The following is a 12,974-nucleotide window of genomic DNA, read 5'->3' as shown; positions in this document are numbered from 1 at the left end:
AAACATGTAGTCATTTTGTGCAGCCCCACCTTGCACAAACACTGAGGGCTAATATATCTTTTCAGTGTGTGTCAGAATGCGAGTAATTCAGAGGAATTATTAAGGTAGAGATTACGGAGAGAGTGTGATTATTGGACTGTAAGCTTGATAATTACTTCAAGCTGCTGGAACATTCATCACTGTGTTGCTACGTACTGCCCACTGTCAGCTGTTCCCAGATTGGAACAGCTTTGTTGCTGCGGTTCGTCTGCAGAAATAAATACATTAAAGCATTGTGGCTTCACAGTGAAGGGTGCCCGCTGTCGTGCTTGTGAAATCGAGGAACTTGCAGCACCGAGGCAAAATAAATAGATCTTGCACTGAGCAACTTTTTCTACACTCGCTCAGCCACCAGTCCTTTCTGTGGAACATTGTACACTCAGTGGCCAGTTTATTAGGTACACCTGTACACCTGCTCGTTTAATGCAAATATCTAATCAGCCCATCATGTGGCAGCAACTCAATGCATAAAAGCATGCAGACATGGTCGAGAGGTTCAGTTGCTGTTCAGACCAAACATCAGAATCAGGAAGTAATAGGGTTTAAGTGACTTTGACTGTGGAACAATTGTTGGTGCCAGGTGGGCTGGTTTGAGTATCTCAGAAACTGCTGATCTCCAAGGATTTTCATGCACAACAGTCTCTAACGTTTACAGAGACTGATGAGAAAAACAAGAAAAAAATCGAGTGAGCGGCTGTACTGTGGGTGAAAACACTTTGTTAATTCATGAGAGAGGTCAGAGGAGAATGGTTGGACTGGTGCAAGCTGAGAGGAAGACGAGAGGAATGCAAATAACCACACATTACCATGCGTCACAACAGTGGTGTGCAGAAGAGCATCTCTGAACGCACAGCACATCGGACCTCGAAGTGGATGGGCTACAGACGCAGAGGACCACAGACATACATTCAGTGGCCATTTTATTATGTACCAGAGCTGCTTAATAAGGTGGCCACTAAGTGTATGTGTTGTTTCGTACCGGACAAGATAAGGATACACTTGTTTGATTTTGACTCAGGGGATGGTATTTGCATGCAGCTCGATTAGAAAGCACTTAACTCTTTCGTGTGCAAGCTCTAGTGTACTGCAAGGCACAGTGCTTTGCCTCAGAATTAAAATTCTACATCTTAAAGAGGAATGGTTTCTTACAAATTATTCTTGTTTTATCAGTGTACAGCCTAATCGATTTACCAGTCCATGACTAAGATTGGTTTCCTGAATTAGTCAATTTTCGCAGTATATTTTCTACAAGCTCGAAAGCTCTGTATAATTGAATTATCTTCGCGGCCAAATACTGCCTGGTTGCTCATGTTAATGGAGTGGAGGGTTTGGGACAGACAAACGGGAGGAGGAGAAGATTTCAATCTCAGTTACAGACCTTTTATCTGCAGCGGCTGATTGAAATGCTTATTATAGAAAGGGCCATGCGACCTTTATTATAGGGTAAAGGTACGTGTTAGGGCAAGAGATACTGTCAGAATTGCACTGACCTCGAATAAAGTTTGTACTGCATTATTGATCGTGTTCTACCTTCTCTAAACATACTCAGATCAATTTTGTGGCAAATTGCTTGGATATGACACACAGACCTGCAGTAATACACTTAGAGAGAGATTCAAGAGTTTCAGAATTCATTGGCTGACCTTTTCAACTTGCTCGCACTCCCAACAATGTCATCGTTCTACAGAGCAGACTAGATAGCTCCTCTAAAACCTCTTAGAGCAGAGGTACATGGTTCCCTGAAAATGGATCACAGGGTGGTGAAAAAGGCCTTTGGCATATGGCCTTTATCAGAGCATTTAATATAGAACACAGAACATTGCAACACAGTATGTGCTCTTTGGTCCATGATATGGAGCATCGATTTCTCTAACTGCCAGTAGTTTCTCCCCCTCCCCTTGCCGTTTTTCCCAATTCCCCATTCTGGTTCCCCTTTGATCTCTTCTCCTCCCCTTCCTCTGGTTCCTCTCCTCCTTCCCTTTCCTCACTGTCCTCTACTATCAGATTCCTTCTTTTTCAGCCCATTACCTCTCCCTCCCAGCTTCTCACTCCATCGTCCTGCCCCCACCCACCCGCCTTCCCCCTCACCTGGTCTCTCTTATCAGCAACCAGCCTGCACTCCTCCCTCTCCCCCCCACCTTCACCCTCCTTCTTTCCAGTCTCAATGAAGGGTCTCAGCTGGAAACAGCAACTGCTGATTCCTCCCCATTGATGCTGCCTGACCTGCTGAGTTCCTCCAGCATTTTGTGCGTGTCACACCTTATATTTCCAATGGACGTCTTTCCAATGCCGTTCTCGGTGGGGCGGCGTGATAGGGTAGCGGTTGCCATTACGCTTTACAGCACGGCTGATCCAGGTTCATTTCCCAGTGCTGTCTGTAAGAGGTTTGTATGCTCTCCCCGTGACAACGTGGGCTTTCTCTGGGTGCTCCAGTGTCCTCCCACGTTCCAAAGACTTACAGGTTAGACTCAGCAAGTTGTGACCATCGTTATGTTGGCCCTGGAAATATGACGACATTTGTAGGTAGCCCTCAGCACGTCCTCGGATTGTGTTAGACATTGACACAAACGACACTATTCACTGATCTTAATCTTTTTTTAACCTACCCAAGCAGAGGGTGTCACAACATCTTACTCCCATTGTGGGTCTGTGGTTACTAAGACCATTGTATCCAGCGAGCCTCAGGTACTTGATGGGGAAGTTTCAAATGTTTACGATTCCAATGGCGGGAGGAATGGTGGTCGGAGAACTCTTACCGTCTTTGATGTCCAGACATGGAATGCCTAACCAGACCTATCTTCTGTCAGTCACCGCACTCAGAAATAAATTATAGACAATAAACAATAGGTGCAGGTGTAGGCTATTCGGCCCTTCAAGCCGGCACCACCATTCACTGTGATCATGGCTGATCATCCACAATCAGTATCCAGTTCCTGCCTTATCCCCATAACCTTTGATTCCACTATCTTTAAGAGCTCTATCCATCTCTTTCTTGAAAGCATCCAGAGACTTGGCCTCCACAGCCTTCTGGCGCCGAGCATTCCATATATCCACCATTCTCTGGGTGAAAAAATTTTTCCTCAACTCCGTTCTAAATGGCCTACCCCTTATTCTTAAACTGTGGCCTCTGGTTCTGGACTCACCCATCAGCGGGAACATGCTTCCTGCCTCCAGCGTATCCAATCCCTTAACAATCTTATATGTTTCAATCAGATCCCCTCTCAGCCTTATAAGTTCCAGAGTATACAAGCCCAGTCGCTCCAATCTTTCGACACATGACAGTCCCGCCATCCCGGGAATTAACCTGGTGAACCTACGCTGCACTCCCTCAAATGATCTGCTCTGCTTGGAATTTAAGAGCCGATAGTGAGGTGGCGAGTGATTTGGTTCCTTGTTTCCCTCATGGGGCATGGGCACCGTGCTACTGTAGCCATTAGAACTACGCCATTACAGCTCGGGGCGTCGGAGTTCAGGGTTCAATTCTGGCGCCATCTCTAAGGAGTTCCTACTTTCTCCTTCTGACCGTGTTGGTTTCCTTCCACAGTCCGAAGACCTACTGGTTATTAGGCTAACTGGTCATTGTAAACTGTCCCGGGATTAGGGTTAAGTTGGTGGGTTGCCAGGTGGAGCGGCTCGAGGGGTCAGAGGGCCAGTTGTGAGCTGTATCTCCAAAGAAACGAATAAAATGAAACAATAAATAAATTCTCCAAAAGCAGCTGAACTAGTAGATAGAGGAATTCCTCTGATTTCACCAGCAACGGACTCACGGCACAGGGTTCACTCGCTGTGGAAATGTTTGGTTTTGTGACAGTCGTTGTGCACGTTTGTCCTTTATTATTGAAAGATTATTAATTTATGTTCATTCCTTTCTCTTCCCCACCCCCACCTTCCTGACATCTTCCACCTCTGTGACTGTCACAAATCTCACCGTCCACCTCACACCCTCCCCTCGACACCACTCTCACCCTCCTCTCCCTCCTCACACCCTCCCCTCGACACCACTCTCATCCTCCTCACATGCTCCCCTCAACACCACACTCACCCTCCTCACACCCTCCCCTCGACACCACTCTCATCCTCCTCTCCCTCCTCACACCTTCCCCTCGACACCACACTCACCCTCCTCTCCCTCCTCACACCCTCCCCTCGACATAACACACATCCTCCTCTCCCACCTCACACTCTCCCCTCGAGACCACACTCACCCTCCTCACACCTTCCCCTCGACACCACTTTCACCCTCCTCTCCCACCTCACACCCTCCCCTCAACATCACTCTCACCCTCCTCACACGCTCCCCTCAACACCACACTCACCCTCCTCACACCCTCCCCTCGACACCACTCTCACCCTCCTCTTCCTCCTCACACCCTCCCCTCGACACCACTCTCACCCTCCTCTGCCTCCTCACACCCTCCCCTCGACACGACACACATCCTCCTCTCCCTCCTCACACCCTCCCCTCGGCACCACACACACCTACCCCACCATCCTCACCCTCCACTCTCCCTCATCCTGCTCTCCTACTCACACCACATTCCCTCATCCTCCTCATTCCCTCACCCTCCATATTCCTTCACCTCACTCCCTCACCTTCCTCACACCCCACTCTCTACACTCCCTCACCTCCCACACTCTCTCACTCTCCTCGCTCCCTCACCCTCCTCCCATCATACACACCCTAACCAAATGCTACCACCTGCATCTGACCCCACCTTCCTCACTCTGTCCTACTCGCATCCCGCCCTCCCCTTGCCTTGCCTCCCACCACGCACCTGTGCCTTCTTTCCTACCTCTCCTACCTCCTACCTCCTCCCCCTCCGCATTACCCATCCCCTTCTCCCCCTCGCTCTCTCGGTGAATCATCATTTCAACGTCATTGAAGACACCAATGGATTCCAGCCATCTCACCAACCACTGAGCACCCATTTCGCATTTGTCTGTGCCATAGGCTTCACCATAGTGTGGCTTTGAGAGCCAGAACCCTGAGTGTCTCCTCCGCTCACTGTCCTCCACTGAGCTCTCTGTGTGTGGATGAAGCCTACCTGCCCCGAACAGGTTCCCCTCGCCCTCAAACTGAGCTGTTTCTGATCTGAAGTTGATGTAATAGTTCACACAGCAAGCAACTCCCTTGGAATAAGGAGCTCACAGCAATACAGCACAGGAATGGGCCCTTCTGCCCCCACAGTTTCTGAGCTAGGCCATGATGACAAACAAAATGGCGGGAGGCACAGTTAGCATGGTGCTATTACACTGCCAACAACCCAGATTCAATTCTCACCGCTGTCTGTACGTTCTCCCCGTGACCACATGGGTTTCGTCCCACATTCCAAAGATGCACCAGTTTGTTGGTTAATTGGTTGCATGGGTGTAATTGGTTGTGCAGCCTCCTGGGGCTGGAAAGGCCTGAAACCGTACTGTATCTCTAAATAAAAAAATTAAAAATTAAAATGAATCTCATCTGTCTGCGCAAAGTCCATATCCTTCTGTGTTCATGTATTTCAATCAGGTCGCACCTCAGCCTCCAGAGGAAATAATCCAGGCTTGTCCAACCTTTCCACATAGTTCACACTCTCCAATCCAAGCCACACGCTGGTGAACCTCTTCTACAACCCTGTCCAAAGTCGTCACCATCCTTCCTGTAATGTCCCGATGGGAACTGCCCCCGATGTGGCCACAGCATGAGAAAAAGAGATTTTACAGATTAGCTTCATTTGTCACATGCACGGTGAAACATACAGTCAAATCCATCGTTTGCATCAACAGCCAATTCATTCGAGGATATGCTGGGGGAAGCCAAAAGCGTCTCCCTGCTTCCAGCGCCAGCATAGCATGCCCACAAATTACCAACCATAATCCATACATCTTTAGAATGTGGGAAGAAACCGGAACACCCAGAGGAAACCCACACAGTCACTGGGAGAACGTACAAATTTCTAACAGAATTGAACCTGGGTAGTTGGCGCTGTAATAGTGTCATAGAAACATAGAAAATAGGTGCAGGAGTAGGCCATTCGACCCTTCAAGCCTGCACCGCCATTCAGTATGATCATGGCTGATCATCCAACTCAGAACCCTGCACCAGCCTTCCCTCCATACCCTCTGAACCCTTTAGCCACAAGGGCCATATCTAACTCCCTCTTAAATATAGCCAATGAACTGGCCTCAACTGTTTCCTGTGGCAGAGAATTCCACAGATTCACCACTCTCTGTGTAAAGAAGTTTTTCCTAATCTCGGTCCTAAAAGGCTCCCCCTTTATCCTCAAACTGTGACCTCTCGTTCTGGACTTCCCCAACATCGGAACAATCTTCCTGCATTTAGCCTGTCCAACCTCTTTAGGATTTTATACGTTTCAATCAGATCCCCCCTCAATCTTCTAAATTCCAACGAGGAAAAGCCTAGTTCATCCAGTCTTTCTTCATATGAAAGTCCTGCCATCCCAGGAATCAATCTGGTGAACCTTCTTTGTACTCCCTCTATGGCAAGAATGTCTTTCCTCAGATTAGGGGACCAAAACTGCACACAATACTCCAGGTGTGGTCTCACCAAGGCCTTGTACAACTGCAGTAGTACCTCCCTGCTCCTGTACTCGAATCCCCTTGCTATAAATGCCAGCATACCATTCGCCTTTTTCACCGCCTGCTGTACCTGCATGCCCACTTTCAATGACTGGTGTATAATGACACCCAGGTCTCGTTGCACCTCCCCTTTTCCTAATCTGCCACCATTCAGATAATAATCTGTTTTCCTATTTTTGCCACCAAAGTGGATAACTTCACATTTATCCACATTAAGTTGCATCTGCCATGAATTTGCCCACTCACCTAACCTATCCAAGTCACCCTGCATCCTCTTAGCATCCTCCTCACAGCTAACACTGCCGCCCAGCTTCGTGCCATCCGCAAACTTGGAGATGCTGCATTTAATTCCCTCATCCAAGTCATTAATATATATTGTATTGTAAACAACTGGGGTCCCAGCACTGAGCCTTGCGGTACCCCACTAGTCACTGCCTGCCATTCTGAAAAGGTCCCGTTTATTCCCACTCTTTGCTTCCTGTCTGCCAACCAATTCTCTATCCACATTAATACCTTACCCCCAATACCATGTGCTTTAAGTTTGCACACTAATCTCCTGTGTGGGACCTTGTCAAAAGCCTTTTGAAAATCCAAATATACCACATCCACTGGTTCTCCCCTATCCACTCTACTAGTTACATCCTCAAAAAATTCTATGAGATTCGTCAGACATGATTTTCCTTTCACAAATCCATGCTGACTTTGTCCGATGATTTCACCGCTTTCCAAGTGTGCTGTTATCACATCTTTGATAACTGACTCCAGCAGTTTCCCCACCACCGACGTTAGGCTAACCGGTCTATAATTCCCCGGTTTCTCTCTCCCTCCTTTTTTAAAAAGTGGGGTTACATTAGCCACCCTCCAATCCTCAGGAACTAGTCCAGAATCTAAAGAGTCACACTAACCACTGCACTACCGTGTCACCCCTACATAGAGCACAGAGTTGTAGAACACTACAGCACAGCAGCAAGCCCTTCGGCCCATCTAGTCTGTGCTGACGTGCTCTTCTGCCTGGTTCTGTGTACCTGCACTCAGACCATTGCCCTCCATACCTCTCTAATCCAAACTTCTCCTAAATGTTCCATATCCACCACTTCCACCCACAGCTCATTCCACACTCACACTGCCCTCTGAGTGAGAGGTAACATTCTTAACATTTAATGGAGTTATATATTCATAGAGCACTACAGCATAGAAACAGGGGCTTTGGCCCATCCAGTCCGTGCTGAACTCTTATCCAATCGACTAGGCAGAATAACCGTCCTGGTCTTTTTCATTTATTCCCTCGTGGGATGTGGTCCCTCAGATAAGACAGGTATTTGTTACCCATTCCTGCCTACTCAAGTCCAAGTTCAGATTAAGTTTATTGTTGTCTGACTGTACACATATACAACCAAATGAAACAACGTTCTCTCAGCAACACACACAAAATGCTGGAGGAACACAACGGGTCAAATGAATAAACAATCGACATTTTGGACCGAGACCCTTCTCCAGGACTGAGAAGGGAGGGGGAAGATGCCAGAATAAAAAAGGTGGGGGGGGGGGTGGAGAAGATGGAGGCTAACTGGAAGGTGAAAGGTGAAGCCAGGTGGGTGGGAAAGATAAAGGGCCGGAGAAGAAGGAATCTGAGAGGAGAGTGGACCACAGGAGAGAGGGAAGTAGGAGGAGGTGATAGGCAGGTGAAAAGAGGTTAAAGGTCAGAGTTGGGAATAGAGGAAGGTGGGGTGGAATTTGTTTACCAGAAGGAGAAATCGATATTCATGCCATCATTTTGGAGACTACCCACATGGAACATAAAGTGTTGCACCTCCGCCCTGAGGGTGGCCTCATCCTGGCACAAGAAGAAGCCATGGACCGACACATTGGAATGGGAATGGGAATCGGATTGGGAATACTTCCGGACAACAGCGCAGCCACTAAACATGTATCACACACAGCACGGAAGACAAAATATTACCACAAACATGCCAATAAATTAGAATTCAAAGTGCACATAGTGCACAGCACAGGTAAACAATAAATAGCAAACAGTAAACAGCTCACTGTCCTAGTGACAAGGCCTCGGTGGTGGCAGGGTATTCATTAGCCTCACAGCCTGAGGGAAGAAGCTGTTGCCCAGTCTGACAGTCCTAGTCCTGAGGCTTCTGTACCTGCTTCCTGATGGTAGTGGGTCAAGGAGATTGTGGGATTTGTGGTAAGGTCCTCAGCAATGCTTTGGACCCTTCATGTACAACGCTCCTGGTAATTGTCACAGATAACAGGGAGGGAGACCTCGGCGATCTGCTCCTGAAATGAGTGGCTTCCAAGGCCATCCCAGTTAATCAGTAACCATGGTGACTTTGGAGTCATGGTCTGTACAACCACTTAAAGAATTCCAACTAGTCAGAAAACAGTCTTTTTATTTAAAAGATGATAATGCACAAAGTTAGGAAAGATCAAGTCACAAGCATCATTAGTGCAATGAAACGGAGACTATTATTGCGATGTTACCATCTGCGTTTACCTAATTTGTTCACCTATGCACGAAGGCATTCTGCATTTATCTAGTGTACAAAGATTATCACAACAATGTTATTTTTAAATAAAAGTGATCTGTAATTTATCACTTTTCTTTCATCTATGGCTATTATTCACATGAACAACCAGAGCTGCTCACATTTCATTCAAACCATTTCAATTTTTTTAATACAATGAAGGTAATTTCATTTCCTTTTAAGAAACCCCCTCCCCTTGCATACACTTCGTGGCCACTTTATTAGGTACACCTGTACACCTGCTCGTTAAAGCAAACAGCTACTCAGCCAATCACATGGCGACAACTCAGTGCATTAAGGTATGCAGACAGGTTCAGACTAAACATCAGAATGGGAGAAGAAATGTGATCTAAGTGATTTTGACCTTGGAATGATTGTTGCTGCCACACGGGTTGGTTTGAGTATTTCAGAACTCGCTGATCCCCTGGGGCTTTCAAACACACAGGCTCCAAAGCTTACAAAGAATCACGTGCAGAATGGGAAAAAAAATCCAGTGAGCAGCGGTTCTGTGGGTGAAAATGCCTCATTAATGAGAGAGGTCAGAGGAGAATGGTCAGACTGTTTCAAGCTGACGGGAAGGTGATGGTAGCTCAAATAATTCGCATTACAATAGTGGTGTGCAGAAGAACGCACAGCACGTCAGACCTTGAGTAGCAGAAGACCACAAACATACACCCAGTGAACGCTATAGTAGGTACACAAGTATTCTAATGAAGTGGCCATATAGTGCATAAGTTTACAATAAACAGGAAAAGGTGTAGATTTTTCCCCACATGAAGGGTTTTCTATCAGATAGAGACCCTCTACTCCAATCTAAACTCTGGGAGATGCAAAAAAAAACTTCTGACCATGCCAATGTCTAAAAATATATCTTTAAATGGCTATTTCAGATGAGCCTGGTGCTACGTGCTTTCAGACTTTTGTATTTTCTAATCAATGGGAGATAATTGTAAATTAACATAAATTATACATAATTTACACAACAAAATGAATATCATGACATCAGTGCAACTTGAGAGAGGGAGAGAAAGAAATATAGTCCGAGGTAATGTTACGGTTCTTCAGATCAGTTCTGATGGCAGCAATGAGAAGAGAGCATGGTCCAGATGGTGGGGGCCCCTGATGATGTCTGATACCTTGCTGTGTGTCTTTTCCCTACAAACCAACAGGAGCCATTTTACAGGCATCAAGACTATAAGACCATTAGACATGGGAGCAGAATTAAGCCATTTGGTCCATTGATTCTGCTCTGCCAATAGATCATGGATCTCAACTCTATTCCCTGTAACCTTCGATGCCCTTTAATTTTTCATATACTGTACAGTGAATTCCAGTTAATTGGGGCACATCAGAACCAAGACGTTTTGATCCAATTAAGTGGCAGCTCCAATTAGCCAAAATTTCATGGAAATAGTTTGAAAGGTATAAAAAAGGCAAACTAACATTTAACTGAGTAACAAATTATAAGACCATAAGATATAGGAGCATAATTAGGCCTCTTGGGCCATCAAGTCTGCTCTGCTATTCCATCATGGCTGATTTATTATCACTCTCAACCCCATTCTCCTGCCTTCTCCCTGTAACCTTTAATGTCGTGATTAATGAAGAACCTATCAACTCCACCTTATATATGTCCAACAACTTGATATCCACAGTTTCTTGAGCAATGAATTCCATGAGTTCACCATCCTCTTGCCAAAGAAATTTCTGCTCAACTCTATTCTAAAGGAATGTCCTTCTATTCCGAGGCTGTCCCCTCTGGTCCTAGACTACACCACTATTGGAAACATTCACTCCACATTCACTGTATCCTGGCCTTTCAAAATTTGGTAGGTTTCATTGATATTCCCCTCATTCTTCTAAACATGACACCTAGATTCTTAGGCTATATTACTATTTTTTGTAGCTATGTTTTTCTGTTATCATAATTGTTGTTGTCCTGAAGCCGTATTTCTGCAAGAACAAGCCCACAGCAGGTCCTCATCTCACACAAGTGCAGCTGCAGACGAACACAATCCAGCAAGTTTTCTACCGAGCAAACACTGGAGTACAGCACTGACAGGAGGGGGCAGCCCCTAACCCGGTACGAATTCCAGTAGCACACAGCCGGCTCCAGCATCTCCATCCCAAGCAACTGCAAAGGTGACCCCGGGGCAAGAGGCCCTGGTCTGCGCAGCAGCTGAAGCCAAACAGCTCCCCCGCCTTCAGTCTTATCAAAGAACCAGTGAATCATGTTGCCAGGATCCCACATTACCAATGTCCAACAGGGTCTTACAATGATAATGAAAACTTCCAAGACGATCACTCGCACCGTCCGTTGAACCCCCACGCCATCTCCGCGCATCGCCTCTGATGCCTTCTTCCCTGGATGGCTGAAGCAGGCTGCAACGAAGCACAAGTCCAGCTCCACGGCTATTCAGCAACTCACTCACAGGGTAGACCCTCAGTACATATTGCCCTCACTAATCAAGAACCTATCAACCTCCACTTTAAATGCATAATGACTTGGCTTTCTCAACCATCAGTGGCAATGCATTCCACAGATTCACCACTTTCTGGCTAAAGAAGTTGCTCCTCATCTCTGTTCTAAAGGGACATCCCTCTATTCTGAGGCTGTGCCCTCTGGTCCTAGACTACCCCATTCCATCATGGCTGATTTAAGACCATAAGACATAGGAGCAGAATTAGGCTATTCAGCCCGTCAAGTCTGCTCCACCATTCCATCATGGCTGATCCCAGATCCACTCAGCCCCATACACCTGCCTTCTCGCCATATCCTTTGATGCCCTGACCTATCAGGAAGCGATCAACTTCCACCTTAAATATAGCCACGGACTTGGCCTCCACTGCAGTCTGTGGCAAAGCATTCCACAGATTTACTACTCTCTAGCTAAAAACATTCCTCCCTACCTCTGTTCTAAAAGGTCCCCCCTCAATTATTGTCTCTCTCATCCCCATTTTTCTGCCTTCTCCACGTAACCTTTGATGCCCTGACTAAGCATCTCAGGGGCATGTCCTCTGGCACTATCCAAGCACTTGACATCATCTCCAAAGAACTCTAACCTTCTCCCCCTACGCCCTCCCATTCTGGCTATGCTGAATGACCAGGCTCTGAGCAGCCACTGCGTCCTTCATATTTCTGTAATTGGGTTGGATAGAAAGAGACTTACTTCATTTCTCTACATTGTTATTCTCGGCCACGCAGCACAGGCAGAGCTCCCTTTGTGGGCATGCCAATAGTAATTAATATTTTATGCGTTAAAGTGATGAAAATACTTCATTTCTGACAGAATCAATGTCAATTAATTTTATAAACATGTGCATCACTATTTGTCTTAAGCTAAATTGAGTTTTCTTTTGAAGTGATGGAAATATAATTAGTCAGCTTTTTAAATGTATTTAATACCCAAAGGATCTGGAGCTATAAATTAAATGGATATTATGGTGTTGAATAAGGATTCAGATTTTACCGTTTTCCCTCTCTCATTCTCTCTCAGTCTCCATCAACCATGCAAATGAGAAACTATTGTGCTAAAGTGGACTCTACAACTCATGTTCTCAATACTTAAAAAAGGCATCCGTTAGTCTTGCGAGACCATGGATCTGCGCCTGGAAAGTCTTCACACTCCAGGGCGCAGGCCTGGGCAAGGTTGTATGGAAGACCAGCAGTTGCCCATGCTGCAAGTCTCCCCTCTCCACGACACCAATGTTGTCCAAGGGAAGGGCATTAGGACCCATACAGCTTGGCACCAGTGTCGTTGCAGAGCAATGTGTGATTATAGAACATAGAATAGTACAGCACAGTACAGGCCCTTCAGC

At 46.3% G+C, this 12,974-nt stretch overlaps 1 protein-coding gene across 1 annotated transcript in view; it reads left to right on the top strand.

Moving 5' to 3' along the window:
* The window catches only part of LOC140199703 (neural cell adhesion molecule 2-like), a 431,176-nt gene that overhangs the window by 401,048 nt on the left and 17,154 nt on the right, over nt 1-12,974 (top strand). The window lies entirely within an intron of this gene.

The sequence above is a fragment of the Mobula birostris genome, chromosome 6, assembly GCF_030028105.1.
Source record: "Mobula birostris isolate sMobBir1 chromosome 6, sMobBir1.hap1, whole genome shotgun sequence".
Classification (NCBI taxonomy): Eukaryota; Metazoa; Chordata; class Chondrichthyes; order Myliobatiformes; family Myliobatidae; genus Mobula; species Mobula birostris.
Note: the sequence above shows the minus strand (reverse complement) of the source record. Positions and strands in the feature narration are given on the sequence as shown.